We start from the raw sequence: 12,758 nt of genomic DNA on the forward strand, positions 1-12,758 counted from the left end.
GGACGAGGAGAGGCAGGGGAATATGGAGGAACGTTCGCCAGTTCTTTTCCTGTTGGGTACGTACAGTCGAGGAAGCCCACGGTTGTCCCGGTTTTTATGTTACAACATCCGCATAGCTGAGGCAAGGTTTTTTTAACTAGGCCAGGGTTTCAAAAATGTACATCGTTTTGAAAATTTGAAGATAACTAAGAGTTTTATCTCTTGCACTGGCTTGTCATTCTGATATTAACCGATTGGTGAGTATTTGAAACTCCTACGCTCATGAATCCTTAACAGATGAACGAAATGAACCTTGGAATGTGCATGAATCAATAATGTTGCCTGAAGGTTCTGGGATCTCAATATCTCGAACAAATGGGGTACGTCACATTGGCATGGGCTGTAAGAAATGGAAATGGCTTGTCGTTGCTGTTGGTACAAGTAGGTCAATTAGCAGCAGTCCGTTCTGTCAATTTTCGCCAAACAAATAACTGTGCTTTATCTAGTAGCCATCTTAGCCGGCCTCGGCCTTGTAAGAGAAGTTAGCGTCTTCCCATATAAAAGTAAAACTAGTCATATGCGGTAACCTGGAAACCAATATTCGGATGCCAAGCTCTTGTTGTTTGTGCTGTATTGTAGTGTTCCAGTATGAAACTGAGAACTAAGCAGAGTCATTCCAGACAGGGAAAAATTAAAAGAAGATTGAAAAAAACGGCATAAACTTCAAAGAGCGAACTGTAAGCTTAATTTGACACATAACGTTTGTTCAATGGCTGCACGTATCTCATCTTCATGGTGTATATCGTACATTATTCGTGATATAATCTTTCAAAAGAGCTTAACCCGAGCACGTAGATTATGTGACGTGCTTTACTGATGCCAGGCAGGCGATGAGAGAATATGCAATCCCTTACTGATCAAGAGAGACTGAACGATGGTTTACGTGCTGTCAAACGTTCGCGTGGGCTGGGATTTCTACTTAACCTATCGATAAAACCTACCTTCTTGAATATATGTTTTCAAGACTTAGCATTTTTGATTCGGAGTCCACCTCTATCAGTGTTTCTACCAGATAGCCCGTCATCTACTGTACAGGCGTGTGATGATGTTCGAATAAACATATCGTAGTGATCACTCAGACAACACAAAACCCACGCAGAAAACAGACCGAAGATCTGTACCACGATGTTACCCATTTTAATTTACATTGAAACAATATCCGTATGATTCTGAGAAATAATCTTGATAAATGAGGGGGTTGTAACCTGTATAAGTCATTACAATAATCGTAACTGGCTATAAATTGTCCGAAACAATATTGATAGGGCCAGTCTGTTGCTTTATTGGACACATGTGTCTACTTTATATTTATAGTCATGATGTGGTCGAGATTATATATACCATGTATGTATCGCCACACATACAGTATAGTCTATGTCACGAAATCCGAGAATTTATAGTTTAAGGTCAGGTGAAATGTTCTCTACGGTCAACAAGTTGTTATTCAAGAGCATTTCTCTTCATCTTTAGTTCCCCAGCCATCATCATGCCCAGTAGAGTTTATGAGAAAATGTCAGTCTTCAAGATTTGCACTAAAGCTTAGTTAGAAGCCCAGGGGAAATGTTCAAGATTTCGTTAGAGTTCATCCTACACAACTACGAATTATAACAAATTTTGAAGAAATAATGCCTTCTTAACAACATCAAGACATATTGAAATAAAAATCCCCAATGTAAACTGAGAAGTTTAATTCGTAGCTCGGAGCTGGCTAGGCGAGATTTTCAATATAGACCTGTAATCATGGCAATGCTAAATGATTAGTGACTTACCACGTTCTTCCTCAGGTGAGAGTGATGCTATATCATGGTACTTGTATTAGACACAAACATGGTGCTGAATCTTTTTCTTTTGAATATTCAATGTGCCAGTAGTCAAATGTACCAACAGCTCGACAGAATAAGAGACGATAAGGAAAACAACTACAATTTCCGACACTGCCGTCTTATTCTCACTGGCTTCCCAAAGCCTTTCGCGTTTTCCTCTGAGGATATGCTCATATTGACATGGCGGATGAAGACACATAAACAAAATCATAATCTGGCAACACAGGAAACTAAGAAGCAAAGCAATTTCCGAGTGTTAGCGCCTCTCCAAAAGTGCAATCAGTTATTACCACCTGTCACCCCGCTAGGTATACGGCCGAAGACATGCTATATACTATGTTCTCCTCCTGCAACCACTTCCCCCGGTGACCACAGACAAACAAAACATGGTGAGCGTTTAAAGGTCGCTTGCCAGAGGTTCGCCAAGAAAACATTGTGCCTATGTTAGCGAATTGCAATTTCCGGGTTCAGTATAACACTTGTAACCCCGCTAGATATGTTACAAGACATGCCATATTTCGCCTTCATTGAGACTGGCTACATCAAGTAACGGCATAAAAACAAAACATTGCGAGCGTATAAAGAACCCGGGTTGAGATTTACCAAGAAAACATCAGCAACTTGCAATTTCCGAGTGCTCGTCTCCCACCAAAATCAGCAATGCATCAGAGAGTTTTACTTCTCATCACCGCAGGCAGAGTGGGTGTAAAGCCATGTTTTCTCCTCCACTGCGCTTGGCCAGCTCCAGTCCGTTGAAATTGAACAACGCGATCGATGAACTTTACGATGAAGCAGCACAGAAAAACTAATAGTCTTTCGTGAAAGGAGTGGGTGGACATCTTCTATGATGGATAGGACCATCATGCTTCCTTCACAAGAAAACATAGAAACGAACTTCCTTCTGTTGACAAGGATGAGGCTCAGATGACGGATTCGATTAAAGACATCACTGTTTACCAACACTGAACACAAAGCGCACTTTTTCAATTGCTTGAAGCTTATTGCCGATTGAACAGCAACAAAACTTGGTCCAATACACCCCAATGTATCTCCAACGCTGGCGAAAAATATCTCGTCAGCGTCTTAATGACTTTGACTTGCATCAGTCATATTTTTCGTGTCACTTCATCTGTTCCCCTTGATAAGCGAAATGGACGCTATTATGTACTGGATGCCGAGTCAGTGACTCCTACTTCCTTACCATACCTTTGCCGTAACACCTGGTACCTTAATTACCTTGCATAACATGCCAAGCTGCGGCTTTCCTGTATCAAAAGATGACAATCTGCCATTGCAGGACACGTCACAATTTCCTGCTCTTGATCTCGGAATACCCCGCTCAGGGCTTTTTTTACAAATGGTTGGATTTGATTCGATGCTACAGGCAGTATTTCACGCAAGCAATAGCCGTAATCTTTTTATTAAACGGTTCAATATTTTTTCGCATCTTTAAAAACATTCTTTTATCAGTAGCGTGATCACCAACACCGTGAAAAAGCAGTTTGTTTTAAACCCGTTTCATAATGGCCTATTTGGCACGGAGAGACACTTTTTGACGTTGCAGCAAAAAAAAATGTTTACTTCTTGCGTCTCCTATCTTCTTATATACATAGTGCAGCGATATGTCAAACACGAAATATCGACTGGGTAAAAAAGCTGAAAATGGTTACATCCATGAATTCCAAAGATTAAAAGATTAAAAGGAGCGTCGAGGCTAAGGTACTGGACTTGCAATTGTGATGTCGATGGTTCGAACTCGTTCCGAGCCATCATCCTCTGTTAATGTGCTGTTCGTCGTGACTCATTTCCTTCGTGAAAAAGCGCACTCGAATCTCTGTATAGAGCTTGCGAAAATCTGTATGAGGATTAGACATGCTAGATAGCCTGCGTGAACAATCATAATTATGTCAGTCAGGACGGGGCACAAACATGGACAGAGATCTAGCTACATGCGAATCTGTCACATTTCCAATTATGCTCGGATTAGCTAGGAAGAACTTGATACATAATGAAATGTCAGAATAGGACATAGTTTAGTTGATACGCAATTACACGGACGATGGGATTAGGTCCCTGAGTGTCAGGGGTGACTCTGAGGCTGTGATCATCGTCTTCCTGCTGGTCGGGCTCTGTTGCTCAAAACAGATTCAGTGCCACATGTTTGATTTAATGATAGATGCCTTTTATTTCATCAATCACAACGAGGTTAAAGACCATTTTTGGGTAGGGGAATGGCATTTTGTCCTTTTTTCAACTGTGGGTCAACTTCTATTGCTCAACATTGGAACCAGAAGGTCAACTTGTCCAGTGACTACGATTCTCGTAATAACGAAATTGGCTCTGAATAAGTGAGCAAACTTATCATCAGAACCAACATCTGAGCATGTCAAAGACATGAGATGCGCTACAATGGTATCATCATATTTCTGACAATGAGGAAAGGTCAGGAAAGTGCAAGAGATACTAAATATCAAGAACAGATTGATATATTCTTGTTGATTTCTTTTCTTGGTATGTATTCGACACGTCAACGGGCATATTTACCGCAAGCCAACATATCACAGTAATCAGTGTATAGCACAATGCTATTGACAGAACTCTAATGAAGACACCACGATAGAACCCATGGATATGCCGTGCCTGGCGTCTGGACGCCCCATCATTACAAAGTTATTAGACCGGGAGTGACGATATTTATACGGTCAGTCCGGTACAAGAACTTAAGTAGGTTTGTTGGCAAGGTCATGGTGACCATTCGGTGCCATTAACTCAGAAAACATCATGGGAAACTTGTGATTGATATATTCACCGACATGTCTCCAACACCCACAAGGTTCATGACAAGACGGATTGGTTTCGGCCGCTCAGCGACGACGAGGGGCAATGTGTTGCAACTGTGACCGTCATGTGCCCTCGGGGACAAAACAGATGGTCCGTGTCATTGGTTCAGGGCTGGGGATGGCTCTTCCTCATTATGTTACCGAGGACCTGAGAGAAACACAGCAGACCAATCCTAGTCACCAAAGTGTAGAAATCAAGAGAAATGACAAACACTTCACGTTGACCATTTCATGAGATTGGAAACAATAACCAGGAATCTTTCAAACTTAAGTGGTGCAAACAATTTCAAACTTGAGTCTAGTCTAGCCAACCTTTAATCACCTCCTGGTTTAAATACTGAAATATCACAGGTCGCTCATCAATATTTTACCCGATGGAGAATTACCCATCCCCCAACCAAGCAGATTCCAATCTCACCCACTAAGTAGATGTCATTATTCTCAATACAAATTGATTGAGGATCTTCGCAACGAGCCAACCAATAAACGTCATCATTTTGAAAATGTCAACTGCCCAATCAATCATGAGTATCCTGTCAGGTGACTTCATGAATAGTTTCAAGATCCCCAGAATCCCCTTTGTGCAAATTGGAGATGGCCATTAGGGGAATTTGACTTGGGGATTCGAATTTTGCTTTGAGTGGTTTAAGATCCTCGATAGGGTAACTTCAATTAGAGTTCTGAAATTACGGAGAGGCTTTCATGTCAACTCATGTCAATTTAACTTATGGGGTATCAGTCGAGCAACTCTAGGAATTCACGCCATGCCTTTGATCGTTGGAAAGGAGTCTGAGCTTAGCCATATATTGTTTCCCAAACCCTTTCGCCCAGTTCCCTGAAGAAGCCTACAACATACTTCATTAAGTCAAACCAGTAGAGAAGAATTCTACCCTCTGTAAATCAGCCAAACCTTAATCTTCAAAGAAAGGTCATTTCATCAACTGATCCAGTGTAGATTGTAATGCACGACCCTGGTAGATGAAATAAGCGTAACCCGACGCACCAGACTCTCATGATTACCCAGTTTGATTTATATGATTAGCGACAGGCGTCGGTGACATTCAAATTAAAATCGTCCTGCAGGTGATGGAGTTAGTTTCACACGTCCTGTTCAGACGCGTCAAGCAGTTCTTTATGTCATTTCAGGATGAATTTTCTAAAAAAAACCTCAGTTCGTTTTGCAAATTCACAGCATCACGCTCTCAAAATATGAAGGCTAACATTTAGGCACGTATCTTTGTTTAGTTTTTGGTATGTTTCTCACTTTGACTTTCAACAGGAACTCGTTTCGCTGAATATTTTAGTTGTATCATATCTGTTCATTAATTAGACTTAGGCTAACATTATCACATCTTTTTCTTTCATTATACACATTAGATTGATGGAAAAACCTCCAGGGTAAAAGCATTAAATGTGAATAGAATTTATTGCAAGTGAGCAGAAACGTGACAAATCTTGCTACCTGGGAATTCCATTAAATATTTTCATCAAGAACTCGAGCATCTTGGAGGAAATGGTGTGTTCTTCGCTTGACGCTATACACGCCGTCAGGGTCGAAAGAGAGGTGAGCCTTCGACATATATCTTCAGCGCAATACTAACTTTTTTCCCAAGATGATATCTGTACAGCATTACGACGGTTCTCTCTCTGCTCTTTTTTAACCTGGCATCAAAGGTAAGGGATGGTGGAAAGGGAACCAGGCCATGTGGTTTAAGGGGCGGTGCAGCCATGTCACTGAATACTTCGTAAAATTCTAGACCAAATTATTTCTTTCTGAACTTGTGGTTACAGTGCGGGTCGAAATTATGTAAATGAAGAGGGACATTCAGTGACATCGGATTTGATCTAGTTGTGTAAAGATGACAGGGGGCCGAGTGACCTGCTCGAGCCTCTGATGCCAGAGCCTCCTACATTAGAGCTTAAAGTAGAGCCGGTTACTCTAAGAACAGAGACTTTGGGTGTCAGTGTACAGCTATCAGGAACGTGAGTGTCAGGATTCACTCAGGACGAAGTTTTTTTATCTGGTCTTTTATTGTTGCACGCTAATGAAAATATTAAGCATTATCTGAGTCTTAGAATATATTAGAGCATGAAATTTTAACCGCATCATTGTCGGTTTTCGACTCCTAAGCAAACCTATCCGAAATAGCTATGATTAAAATCCTCTCTAATTTCTGCCTGAAGATACATGAGCATCTCGCTATCTTAAAACATGTCTGCTGCACTCTCCTAATAAGTATGATCTCATGCTTAACGAGAGAGGCGAGATATTATTATATCTAATATACAGCTATGTATGCATGGCGCTTCAGGTCATATTCTCTGATAATAAAAAAACGTCTTCTTTTTCTTAGTAATTGAGGAGAGTGGTTATGGAATTAAGATACGTGAGTGTATAACCTACCCAATATTGTAGCAATGTTGGATCAAAAATCCATGTCGTTGCTTTTATATACATGTACAAAAGTATTTCTAATCATTACAGATATCATTATAGGCATTTTCATTTTCATAGGCAAAACTCCCCTTACGATCTTCAAAGGGTTAAACCCACTCCAAACAAGGACCGGACCATTTCCCCACTTAGAGCTAATTGGTGTTTCCAGCCTCCTAATGTTGAAGAATCTCCAACATCCGGTTGGAGTGGCACTTGCCCCTCGACGGGCACGCTAAGTGCATTTTGAGCGGAGCTACATGGGAAAACTATTAGCATGCTGTGGCGAAGATGTCACCTCCCGGACAAAACATCACATTCGCCATTGCATTCAGTTTAGAAATGATAGATAGGGTTTTTTAGTTTTTTAGTGTGGTGATGTTGTAGTTGCTGTTTTAGTTGTTCTTGTCGGCGAAGATAAACAATCTCTTGATGGCCAAAAACACTTCTTTTTTTAGTTGTACATTCTATCATTCGTTTCCAAATGTCTGATGAATTGGGTTCAGCGGTGCCATCCGTCCAATTTGATGTAATCTTTATACCTACGTGTGAGACAGGTGGTTTTCCCATTTTCCTATATAGTTCGCAATATCACTGCCACATTTGCCAACATTGACTAAGGCTTCCTTACCCGAAACAATACATATAAAAACCTTAGCATGGGAAGTTGCACAAGTGTAACAAATTAGTACAACCACGGGGAGTGTCTGAAAAGGGCAGAAGCCTTACTTGCTTCCAACCAGAATCAATAACACAACGAAGTTGCGAATGATAAAAAAATATATAGCGTTGACAGTTGAGCGTCAACGAGAATATCAATACCTCTTGAACAGTATTGGGCGATTGCAATGTAAATAAGAAGAAACCTGAGACCCCAGGAGATCCAACCCGGGACCTAAAAGGTGACCGGCGGTGATGTTGTTGCGAATGATTCGCAGCTTCAAACATTCCCGTAGCAATGTGCTTTTTCCTCAACACAAATGATACAAAAGATCCATATTTGCCGAAGGCAAGTTTAATTTCTGAATACTTCAAAACACTTTCATTCATAATTCAGGACACCCCGTCACGGCGAATAAATCTTCAGACTTCTTACATGCATGATTGGAAATCTATCACAATCTGCCGTCTGATATTTGTGCGTGACTGTCATTTCAACGACCGGGTACATCTAAAAAGCACATCGGAAATTGTCTAATGGAACAAATTGTCCGGCTGATTGGGACTTCCAGAAGCTTTTATTCTGCACGTCATCGTCTGATCTAGATCATCAACAGGAAGCCCTCATGAAATCAAGAGGATTGAAATAAAAAGAAACAGAGAATTGCTGAGTTGTGTCCCCGTCATATGTTCAAAAAGTGACTGCTTCCTGTAATTCACAAAAAGCTCTAGTTTGTTTTGTTATCTCGTGTTTTCAGATGAAATAAGCCACACCTTAAAAAATATTTAATTTCCGATGGAGTTTTTAATCACTACTTTCATGCGTCATGAATTAATAGATTATTCCCGAATAGCGTGACATTCATGAATTAAACATCTTTGTAATCTTCTAGTTCGTGGCGAAGTGATTCAGATACGAGTGTTCGTAATCATGGCAATAACCATCAGCATTCGAAATTTGTAAATCATAGATCATTATAAACTGACACATCTGAGCATGTAAAGCAAACGAAAAGTTTCGTGGATGAGCGAAGTAAAAACGAATCCACAGAACAAAAACATAAACATTGACATAGAGGCGAATGAGGGCAGCTTAGAAAAGTATGTTGGCGCGTGCATGTCATCCAATGACAGAAAGGGTGGACATGATAATTTTATCACAATTGTATTTCTGGCTCACAAGATGCCAGGTTTGTCGATTTCGAAATCGAGCCGTGGATCAAATCAGTGGATAAGGTGATGACTTGCAAAATGTCCCTTGAGCCCCCAGCTGTGAATCGAATTGAAATATACTGTATTTGTAATCCACAGTAATCTTTTTTCCATTATCCTAATGTTATTTTACCATCATATAAGATGAGATTTTCTTGTTTTCTCTAGACCTGATCGCGTTGCCACACATAAGTGAAAATCGTGCGTTGGAGAAATACTGCGAACAAATGGGTTGGTTTTCTCAAGATAGATGATGGTTTCTTAACCCCAACGACCCAAAGAATTCTGATATTGAGACAACTTCACCAAAGGCACTTAATACTTAAGACGACCGAAAACGTCTCACTAAGAACCAATAGGTGTCGCTTGATAATCACAGATGGGGAGCGTCAACAACATTTAACCTGTACCACTGAGAGGACTTAGAAGTAATTCATGTCTAATTGTTAATACTTTCAATTCGATTATACATTAACATTTGACTCTCCGAGTATAAACATGATACTTCTGCAACGGATACACAGTATCGACATGATCCAGTTTTAATAGGTTCTTCCTCTTCTATTATTTTGCAGATAAATCACTCTTACGGGGAGGTATTGGATTACACTCGACAAGTTGTACTTAAGGTAGGTGATATCCACACATATATTCATAATAGTTAGTTATCTCCGTAGAATATCAACTATAACTTTCATCAAAACTTCGCATTGAAATCCATGGGGTCGATATCAGGATATTGTATGGGTAAATAAAGCAGCCGAAACCAACTGCTGAAGGCCTGTAGTTCAATACAGTCCAACAGCTGTACCAATCTGCTGAAGAACATGCCGAATATGCTGTCTGAAACCTCCAACAAGTTTCTTTCTCCATTCGTTACGTATAAGGCCGGTGTGCAAGGGATAGTAGTCCTAGGGCTGATAGTCCGTGTAACAACAGCCCGCATTGCTAAATGTTTTGGTTAGGGTTAGCGGTACAATAGATCATGCGGCTTAATTGGTCAAATACAATGCTACCGGACTATGACTCCAGGGGGACTATATCCGCTGTCACACCGGTTCGAAATTGTCATCAGTAATAGAAGCATCTTTTGAAGCTATCTGAGATATATCTCATTCCTGATAATGCCAAAGCTTTCATGACATGACAGAACTTCCTGTAAAGTCTCTCGCGTTCATTAGCTGACTTTCTGGTTTTATAGTCTGAAACCTTATTAATAGACACACAGTAAAGATCATTTGCATTAAATCTTGATAAGACAGGTAAGATAATGCGGAGAACAAGGAAGGCTTTTATAGGGTGAACTATTCGCACTGACAATAGTCTTAATGGACACACGAAATGTTGCATTAAATTTACAAAAGGCACGAACTAATATGCGCAGAGGAAGATCTTCTAAGGTTAACTATTCTCCTCGACATTGTACTTTGCTTCGACTTTTGTGCCATCCTTTATAGAGACACGATATATTTGATGCCTTCTTTATTTAGCCTTTTGTCTAGGCCAGAGAAGGCAGAGTCATCCTAACTGTCCATCCCAGTATATTTAGGTGTCGTATATACAAGATGGCTCAGTGATACAAAACAATCAGACGGATCGTACAAGGCGTATAGAGACATTAGATTTTGCAGACAGCAGAAGTTGTCATACTTGACGGATGTATGGGCGCATTTTTCGTAGCATTTCATTGCATTACATAGCATCCTTGCTACAGTGTCTGCTATGTCTATCCTTTTGTATTGGCAAAAATACTTTCAGCCAGAAGGTAACTAGAGCCTCTTCCTCTTTTCATATCTGATGTAGGGTCGTGGCGGCTCCGATGACATGAATCATGTCTATCGGTGTTTGAAGGATTTGTAACACATTTGGGCATCATTCGCCATCCTAAACAGCAGCACATGGAGGTATTTAGTGCAGAATTGAAGCGAAAGAAGAGCTCTGCTCCCCCTCGATTTTCCCCAGAGACCCTTCTGTTTCCACAGGACCAAAAATCCTATCCTATCCTTGAAATTCCAGTAAGATCATGCAGCAGAACACATACAGCATTCATGTACTGAAACAACTATCATGCTCAAGGTAAAAGACGTACATAGCCAGAGTGCTCGACTCTAAACTCAAATACACCAACTGCGGTTGTTCTCTGGGACACTCACCAGTATCTAGATCTAGTAGAAGCTCTATCCTTCAGATGCATCAAGCCACTGTCAACATGTTCATCCTAAGGTAATGCATCAGCCTTTCATTCTAATGAACGCCGACGTGTCATTACCGCCGTATCTTTGTAGTACCCGCGCACATTCTTTGACATCAGTAGTATCCAAGGATTGCATCGGCAAAAATGGTAAAAAGGTCGCCATTGAGTGAGCGAGATAGCGCATGTTGGTTATAGAAGGGAGGAGACGCTCAGTCAGTAAGACATCCGCCTTGGGAGGATTTGTCAAGGAGATGAGAGTATATGATAGACGTTGACTCGCGTAAGAAGATCAGAGATTATGGCTGAGATATGATCACGAAGACACGGCAAGCATTACTAGGTAGGGAAGATAAAATAAGGGCATTGCAATCAAGTGTTACAAAGCAAACATTCGAATGCCAATGAACTCGTGGACTATGGCATGTGGTGCATGGTCTATCAGAGAAAATGCAGCCTTGGCTACATAAAGTTATTTGTATGGGTTTTATTATCAAGATGAAATATCATTAGGTATGGAAGGCAGTGCCTCTGTCATCTCCCCTTTACCGCTAATTCTCATGGCTAATAAAGTGGTTGAGGATCGAGACAACATGACGCCCAAAGCTATCTTGTCGAGTTCTTGCCAGCTTAAATACATGTTCAGAAACAGACCTGACCATCAAATGGTACTAAGTACAGTAGAACCTCCCTTAGCGGACACCTCTCTATTAAGGACAACCTCTCTATTAAGGACGCTAGTTTTGGTCCCAATTTGGTAGTTTCTATTCAATTTGACCTCTCTAATCAGGACACCCCTCTATTATGGACAGCACTTGCCAGTCCCGAAGGTGTCCTTAATAGAGAGGTTCTACTGTAGTTTGGTAACCTCATGCGTCATGTACTCACGGCCACTAATTGACCACGATTTTCAACGAAATGTTTTCATGAACATGTCTCGTAAGAATGACCGTTCTCACATCAATGGTGAATTGTAATGCAATCAAAATAATGGCGCCAACTTTACTGAGATCGGGTGGACACTCTTCGCATCCTTCCTTCCTCATGTCTTCTGTTCCACATGAATAATGAAAGCATCGACTCACACTGCACCGTATTCGTCTTCCAGAGCAATTCTACTTTCCATAAGAGTATGCGCCACATGATATGCATAATTAATAGCACATAGACCGTGGAACATGACAAAGGAAATATCTGGTGGGAAATGAAAGCTTGCCTTCTCTCGCAATCACTCAATTGCTGGACTTATATTCAAACCCTGCTGGTCCTTTCCCACACATAATCACATTCGCAATCCTCTCCCGATAGAACTGCAGAGTGCATCCATAGATTATGAAATTACAACAATAGTTAAGCAACCCCACTATGCCGATAAGGTGTGCAATCCGCCTCAGCATGTCTTCCCATTTCACATTCTCCTTGTCTCCACCTCTGAATGCCAAGTAAGTCGTCATAATCGCATCAGGCAAGAGAAGAACAACATACAAAGTTGACACAGACATAAGTGATATCATCATTCGTTTATCCCTGATATTTTCTCTTGATGACCTCACTTCCTG

General features: G+C 40.8%; 1 protein-coding gene across 1 annotated transcript in view; it reads left to right on the forward strand.

Moving 5' to 3' along the window:
• LOC135500830 (neuropeptides B/W receptor type 1-like) overlaps positions 1-12,758 on the forward strand; it is a 62,865-nt gene that overhangs the window by 14,504 nt on the left and 35,603 nt on the right. Inside the window, exon 2 of the mRNA XM_064792489.1 lies at positions 9,584-9,637. The gene's annotated coding sequence lies outside the window, so the exon portion shown is untranslated. The remainder of the gene's footprint in view (positions 1-9,583; positions 9,638-12,758) is intronic.

The sequence above is a fragment of the Lineus longissimus genome, chromosome 16 (assembly GCF_910592395.1).
Source record: "Lineus longissimus chromosome 16, tnLinLong1.2, whole genome shotgun sequence".
Taxonomy (NCBI): domain Eukaryota; kingdom Metazoa; phylum Nemertea; class Pilidiophora; order Heteronemertea; family Lineidae; genus Lineus; species Lineus longissimus.